Here is a 7,580-nt window from a genome sequence, read left to right on the forward strand (position 1 = left end):
GTATCACCTCGCACGTCCACTTACCACCTGGTTTTAGCGCCGGTTTAAAACAACAACCGTGGCACGCATATTGGACCCCTTCCCCCCTTCCCCTCCTACCCTCTGAACGCATTTGAACCCTCGATATGGCGCTCCGAGTTGACGCAAATGGTGAGCGCGCGATGATTATGGCCAACAGGGAGTTACATTTTCGGCGGGTGATATCTGAATCGGTACCTTCATCCAACCAGCACTGACCAGCGTGGTGAAGTATGGTTAAACAAGTTTAACACGTAGGTTTTCGCAACCGATATCATCCATAATACAGTTTTTTTGGGGGGTTCTGTCGCGTAAATATAAATGTGTCGTTAAAGCCACCACCACCAAACAACCCGCCTTGGGCTGAAGTGGCATAAGGAGAGTCTTCATTGAAAGATGCTTTTGTTAAATTATAAATCATAGCGTCGTCGTCTGTACGAAATGCCGCATGTAGACTGACCAATATTTCCCAGTGTCCGCAGGTTGAACGCCTCGGATTGGCTTTCTGAAAGTAAGTTTGCGATGACCTAATGACGTTAATTGTTAACTAGAGAAATGCACGACATGCCGCGATTTTAGTCAGTTAATGTTTATTGCCAAGTATGCTCGCTATGCAGCAGCTAAGTTGTTTTTTCGAACTCTGAATTGAAGGCCTCCCGCGGAGCGTGTTTCCATTCCAGGGGCCAATCTTCCCATTGAAATGCTAATTTAGCGTCGGTACACATTAAACACACCTGGTAGACCGCGACCGAAAATAAATGCCAATCTTCTCCGCGCCGTGGGGGGGGGGGGGGTCCAGACGAAATGGAATTTAGCAAAACGGGGGTCTCTGTGGTGTGACTCCGTTGTCCGTGCGTGTCGGTGCTGTGCGCGCGTTAAAAGCATCAACACTTCTAGATTTGAAGCTTTCGTGACAGCAAGGATTAGTATTCTTAGGTTTTTTCGTTAAAGTCACGTAGGTAAAAAATTAAAATTCATTAAAGTAAAATAAAAAAAACGATACGTTTCGGAGGCAACACAAGCTTCCGTCTTCAGGTGGAGGTTTTTTTATTTTATTTTTATTTTACTTTTATTAATTTTAATTTTAAATTTTTACCTACGTGACTTTACTGAAAAAAACTAAGAATATGAATAAGCATCAACACGTTCGCGCTCCGGTGAGACAAGGGACTGAAGCCTCGTCAGGTCATTTCCCACAGAGATTCCGAGCGAGCCCAATTCAAGGTAAAAGAAAAGGTGCAGCCCTGCCATTGCTTGCTCACACCGCTGCTGGCGAAAGGGCCTCCGCCACAGACAGAGAGAGGGAGTCTCCTCCCGACAGAGAGCTTCCAGAGGCAATACCGAGGCATGCGGGATGGGTAGTTTAGGACACTTGGCCATTTGTTTCAACTTCCGCGTCGGAAAGAACGAGCCGGCGACGACTTCTGGATTGCAAGTTCGACGCGCTCACAATTACAACCACGGCAGCGTCTCGGCTTTGGAAAAAGGTCTCTGAAAATCAAAGAGCTTTGACGAATCACCCGTAATTCAGCCACTCTCGTCAGATCTCGGAAGCTAAGCGGGGTTAAGTATGGATACTGCTTGGATGGATGACCACTGTGTATCAAACACGTGTTAGTCAGCTGCTGTTGAGCTCCAGTTCAGCTAGATCAGTAATCGCACCGTGTATGCACTGTGATGACCCCACCAACGTCTGTGCGCCTCGCATTTGGCTGATCAGGGCCATTCGATGAGGCGCGTGTGAAATTGCCACCCACGGACCTACACGGCCTTGGGGGAAACCCTCAACGCGTCAGTAAATGCCCACGCGTAACGCGACAAGCCACGTCAGCGGTTGGCGAAACACGCCAGGAGTGACCTTAAACAGCGAGGTTCCTCATATCGCGTCGTCCACAACAACCTCCTCGGCGTGCGTACAATAGCGCTCGTCAGGCGTTTCCACAATAGCCGCGTTCAGTTACTGCGTCTGGCTGAACTTTGTTCAGTGTGACTTTAAAAAGGAGAGAGAAAAACACCACTGCCCTCGTACCATGGCACCTGGCTCACTGGACAGTGACGCAGATAATGATAATAAACCGTCTTCCCCGTGGTCACAGAAAATAAAAATAATAATAGAGAATTATCTCAGCTTATATATTTTTTTCTGCTACATATTGTTTTGCCTTCAAATAGCTTCAGTTTGTGACATTCCTGAGAGGCCATTCGAGTTACTAATCCGCTGAACGAGACTGATCAGGGACCCGACTAAATGTGTTGCATACAGTGACGTCAGCCTAACAGGTTGTGAGATTTAAGGGGATACGCATGTGATTAAAACATACGCACAAAAGTCACATCGATATATTCGTAATCGCCCGTGAACAGAAAAATTCGTGCCAACAAAAGAAATTGCGTAAAAACAAATTCAACAATCATAAGTAACTTCTCTTTTTTTTCCTAAACAGAAGTTTCAGCTTTTTATTGTGTGAGGTTATGGATTATTAGCAGATGACACAACTCTACGGGAAATATTTTATGATCACGCAAGTACTGTTGACATGAAGTCACCACCATCAGCATCAGCGCCAATTTCTGGAGAGAGAAAAACACCCCGTTTTTAATAGTTCGAATGGCCACTAAATCCTATTCAACAAATTTTATGATACCTCGTTGGCAGTGGTACACGATAACAAACCACTAAACACACTCGACAAGGATTTGATTTTTATTTTTCAGGCAGTGTTTTTTGACTGTTCAATATCTCATTTCAGCACTGCATGCCAGTTGCAGTTCACGTGCGGCAAGGGTGAGATGGAATAAACTCTGGACCGCGTAGCGATGCGTTCATCAATTAGCCGATAGACCATCCATCCCTGTAGATTTTTTTTTCATTTACATTGTCAATAAACTATGTTCATATCTACGTGAATTGACTTATTTATGTTTACGTCGTCCCACTTTACTTCATCGACATACAGGAGCAGGACTAGGCGAGAGAATAATTTATCTCGACAGGAAATTCTATCTCACGGCCTATACCGATGACGCCTCGGCAAAGAATCTCAGACAACAATCTCGAACGTTGCGCTGAAAGACGTGCGCGTGCGTTCGATCCGTTCCGTGTCGCTATTTACCGTGGCAGGGCCGCCGGCACTGCTGCTACACACGCGGAAAGGTGCAGGAATGCTCAGTTTGCTCACTCTTTCCGCTAAGGTTGGCGGCCGCTTCCCCGGCCACCTTTCACTGACATACCACTCCCTTTGATGATGTCCACGCGAAGCAGAAGGAGGAGGCGTCTATCGAAGCGACGCGTAACGGGAGCCCCAGCGTGCGGTTTTTTTTATGTCGGGATGACATCACCCATTCTTGCGCGTACCTCGCACGCAGCTCAAAAGAGCAAATAGTCCGACTTAAAAACAATTTCAAGCAGAAAGACCACACGGCTTTGCGGTATATTCCGGTTTCATCCTCATTAGGACTCATCAGTACCATTACAGCTATCATTACCTACTGCTGACCAGTACGGCCATCATTACGTACGATTGCGCCCAAAGGACATCGCATAGCATTCACGAGCCCCCGCCCTGAAACTCTCCCTTTTCCTCGTGCACCATATATGGAGTTGGCGCTTCCGACTTGCGTGTTTGGTCTCGGCGTCTGGGCGTCTCGGGGCACGTTGCTGACGGGCAGCGAGGATGGACTGTGATGGGTGAGGTTAGGTGGGTGTTGTGTGGGTCTCGTGGCAGGTGGGGGAGGGGAGCTGGGGGGGTATAGGAGGAGGGGAGGGGTGGGTCGGTGGGTGGGTGGCTGGGTTTGTCATGAGCAGTGGCGTAGAGATTGGTGACGAACCCGTGCGACCTGAGGCAGAAATTCCTGTTCACGCTTCACATCGATGGCGAATATTTGAACTGGCTCTGGACCTCCCTTTGGTCGACTCGGCCTTAAATGAGTCCCGTACCTGGTGATATGTCTAAAAAGAAGGGTGACCCGGCGCGTTTTTTGTTTGTTCCTAACTGCACTATCCTGACCCATCGGGCGCCGTTCCGACATTCACAGGTGCTCACGAACAGCACGTTGCTTCAACAGCCTGAGAATCTTTGTCTAGGAGTCAGGGATTAGATTAGAAGGAAGGAATGAAGCGAGAGTAGTGGGGTGTGATTTTGTTTTGTTTCAAATCACAGTTTGTTGTGCACATGTCCAAGGGTCCATAAACGCCAAGCGGCCAGCAACAAAGAGCACCATTAAAGTTGTAACAGCTGTGAGTTCATACGTTGATTTTAATCGGCAGGGTAATTTGACACGTGTAAAAAAAATATATACTATGAGAGGGAATTCCAAAATTAATTGCTACAAGAATAAAATCAGGAATATAAGTGTTACGACCTGCGGTACGATGGTTAAACATAGTATGGGAAGTGGTATCTGTGTGCGGTGGTTAGGTGGGTCTGGAGGTGATGGGGTTTGGAGGGTGTGGAGATGGATGAGTATCGAAGAAAGGAGAGAAGATGGACAGGGGATCTGTGCGTGATAAGTGGTTAGGTAGGTTCTGCAGTGGTAAGAGCACTGCGCTACGAACCCGGCCATCCGAGTTCGATTCCCGCTGGCTGAGCCAGAACCGGTCCTGGCCCAGACTCAAAATGAGTCTGTGTTGCGGCGTGTACACATCGCCACCCTAGAGACAAAGGCGGCCGGGCGTGGTGCTGGCCACCCACCCACCCGCTCGTGTGCCGGTGCCGGCCTTCATAGTTGTTCATCGCTAACAGCACTTGCCCCAACAGTCTGTCACAGACTATTCGTGGGATCTGTGTCTTTGAAAGGAGCGGGGGGGGGGTCGGTGGGCGTGCGGGTTGGGACACGAACGCGCGCGAGCAGCGCTCCTGCCGTGCTCACGTCACCCGGCCCTGACGTCAGCGGCGCACCACGGGAAGAAGAAGGAGAGAGGAGAGAATGAGAGAGAAGAATGAGAGAGAAAAGAAGGAGAGAGGAGAAGGGGAGAGAGGAAGGAGGAGGAGAGCAGAGCGTGAAATCTTTTGTTAAATATTTCGTTGAAAAAGGGGGGGGGGCACATTAAGTAAAGCATTGGAAAAGAAAACGAAATGATGAACGAAGCAAAGTGCCGACTACACCGAGCATCTTCTTGTTTCCACTGATCGTAAAAAAAAAGAGAGAGAAGAATGATAGAGAGTAAGGGGAGAGAAGGAGGAGGAGGCATCCACGAGTGATCAGCGCTCAGGAATGCGTCCGGCGCTCTGTGGGTTCGCTATGGGGGTGGGCGGCGGGGGAGGCAGCCGAGGCGAGGCTAATGGTTAACATATGCAAAAGGCGGTCACTACGGGGAACCTCGTCATCGACAGATAGTTCCTGCAGGCTCATCATCATCATCAGCGGTTACATCAATCCACAGCTGGATAAGTCTCCCACCCCCCCCAGCCACCTCAAGTCATGGGCATATCTGCCACGGTTCTGTCCCCATGTCGTCTGACCAATGACAGTTCTTGTAGGTTCATAAATCATCGTCCGCATCAGCGGCCGTGATCACTCCACTGCTGGATGAAGCACCACCCCCCCCCCCACGCCGATTCCAAGTCGTGGTTACCTCTCACCGTTCTGCGGTGTGCCTCAGCTGTGCGTATTCTACGCAGCACCCCCGTGAAGTGTTTGACTGTTGGGGAAAGTTGCTGTTCACGAGCACCTATGAAGGCCGGCACGGCACACAAGGGAAGTGGATGGTCAACACCGCGCCCGGCCGCCTTTGTTTCCCCAGTGCTGACGTTTACACACCGTAGCAAGTACAGTAATACCCCGGTCTACGTATCATCCTGTTATGTCGTTTTGCAAATACGTCGTCACTGCACTACCCGATTTACGTCGCTTTTTAGCCGTCGCCTCTCGTCCTTTCAACACTTGTTCGCACATTTCAGGAACGCATCCCCGACGCAAACCGGGTTATTGTTGCACTAATTTAAGGCTAAGTCGATCTAGGGGGGAGGCCCAAGACCGGCCCACGCGTTCGCCTCTTGTGAGTGCGTCGTGAGCGGTAATCGAGCTCGGGTCGCTATGGGCGCGTGACTCGGTGCGCTAAACCCCGCAGCGCAGACACAAGGCCACTCACGAATCTATCTCCAGCGGCTGTTGCTTGAGAGAAAGTGTCGTCTCACTGAGCACGCACTGAGACCGAAGCGCCGGCGACGTGGAGATAGAGGGCGGCGTGACCCGCCTTTGCCCCACCAGGGCTGATGTTCACACGCTCGCAGGAGTACGCACGGAATTCAATTCAGGGAGAGGCCACCTTGCACAGGCTCAGAACACATACCTGTCAACCCCTTATCAGCGCCGAGCTTATTAAAGACCAATTCAGACCTTATTGGTCACCCCGTGCCTCTTACACATCTCAGTCTACGAAGTCCCATCACAAGGGAGAAACACAAACAAATAGACACACTTTTGTGCTCGTAGTGAAACGGCTGTACGCCGTATAAACCTGAACACTCAATTTCCCTGCACAGTACAAGAATACGGAGTAAACCGTATGGGGTGACAGCTATGAAAACATGTTGTGATTCAAGTGGCACGCTATTGATGTTGGCCGTGACCAGGGATCGAACTCGTGTCGCCAGGTTCGCAGCTCACCATTGCTCACTGCCGCCACCACACTCATACCGCAGAACACACACACACACATATATATATTTTTAACACTTAAAAATACCCACTTACTTTCGTTATGAGACAAATATTTTAAGCGACCGACTATTGAGGCCAGAATGACACGCAATTTGTAGTGGGCAGCAACCACGCCCAACCGCTTTCATCTCACCAGTGCGCACACGCGAGGCGACACGTGCTCAATTAAAAGGCTGAACCGATCAAGGTGGGGGCTGAGAAAATATTCGGATGTCACTCTAAACCAGACTATACATTTTTTTTTTAACCGGGTAAGGCCCACTGAGCTTTATAGCTCTTTTTTCAGAGGCGACCTGGCCACAAATGATATCCCAATTAAGTGATGTATCATGTGGAAAAGTATAGCAGCCTAATACTCTGAATGCACATCGATTCTAAATGTGGAGGGAAAACCCGGAGGACCCGGGGAAAAATACACGCAAGCACAGAGAGGACACGTAAACTCCAAATATATAGCAGCAGCAGGCGTCAGGGTCGGGATCGAACCGACGACCTCCCGTATAGCAGGCGAGGTAGTTAACATCTCGCTACCACAGTGCCCTTAGCCACCAATGGAAAGTAAAGCATAGGAATGGAGCAAAGTCTTCGGGGTTAGGAGTGCAGTGTGTTAAGCGAGCCTCTTCGCACACAACAGACACATACCGGTAGACACGAGCCAAACTGATCGCATCATCCATGTCCACTAGTAACCGCGGTCTTATCTCGTTTCATTATATACATATTTGTTTTGTTTGTCTAATAAAGTAAAATCAACTAACCTTGTCGAGCGCATTTACGAGACGTCGATGGGTTTTGGAGCGTGAATCGCTGCGACAACCATGTTCGGTTCGTTCAGGCTATATAGGAATGTAATAATTTGTCGTAAATAATCGTTATTCATGACAATTTACAGACCGTTG

This window comes from Lampetra planeri, chromosome 18 (assembly GCF_965212315.1).
Source record: "Lampetra planeri chromosome 18, kcLamPlan1.2.h2, whole genome shotgun sequence".
In the NCBI taxonomy this organism is placed as follows: Eukaryota; Metazoa; Chordata; class Hyperoartia; order Petromyzontiformes; family Petromyzontidae; genus Lampetra; species Lampetra planeri.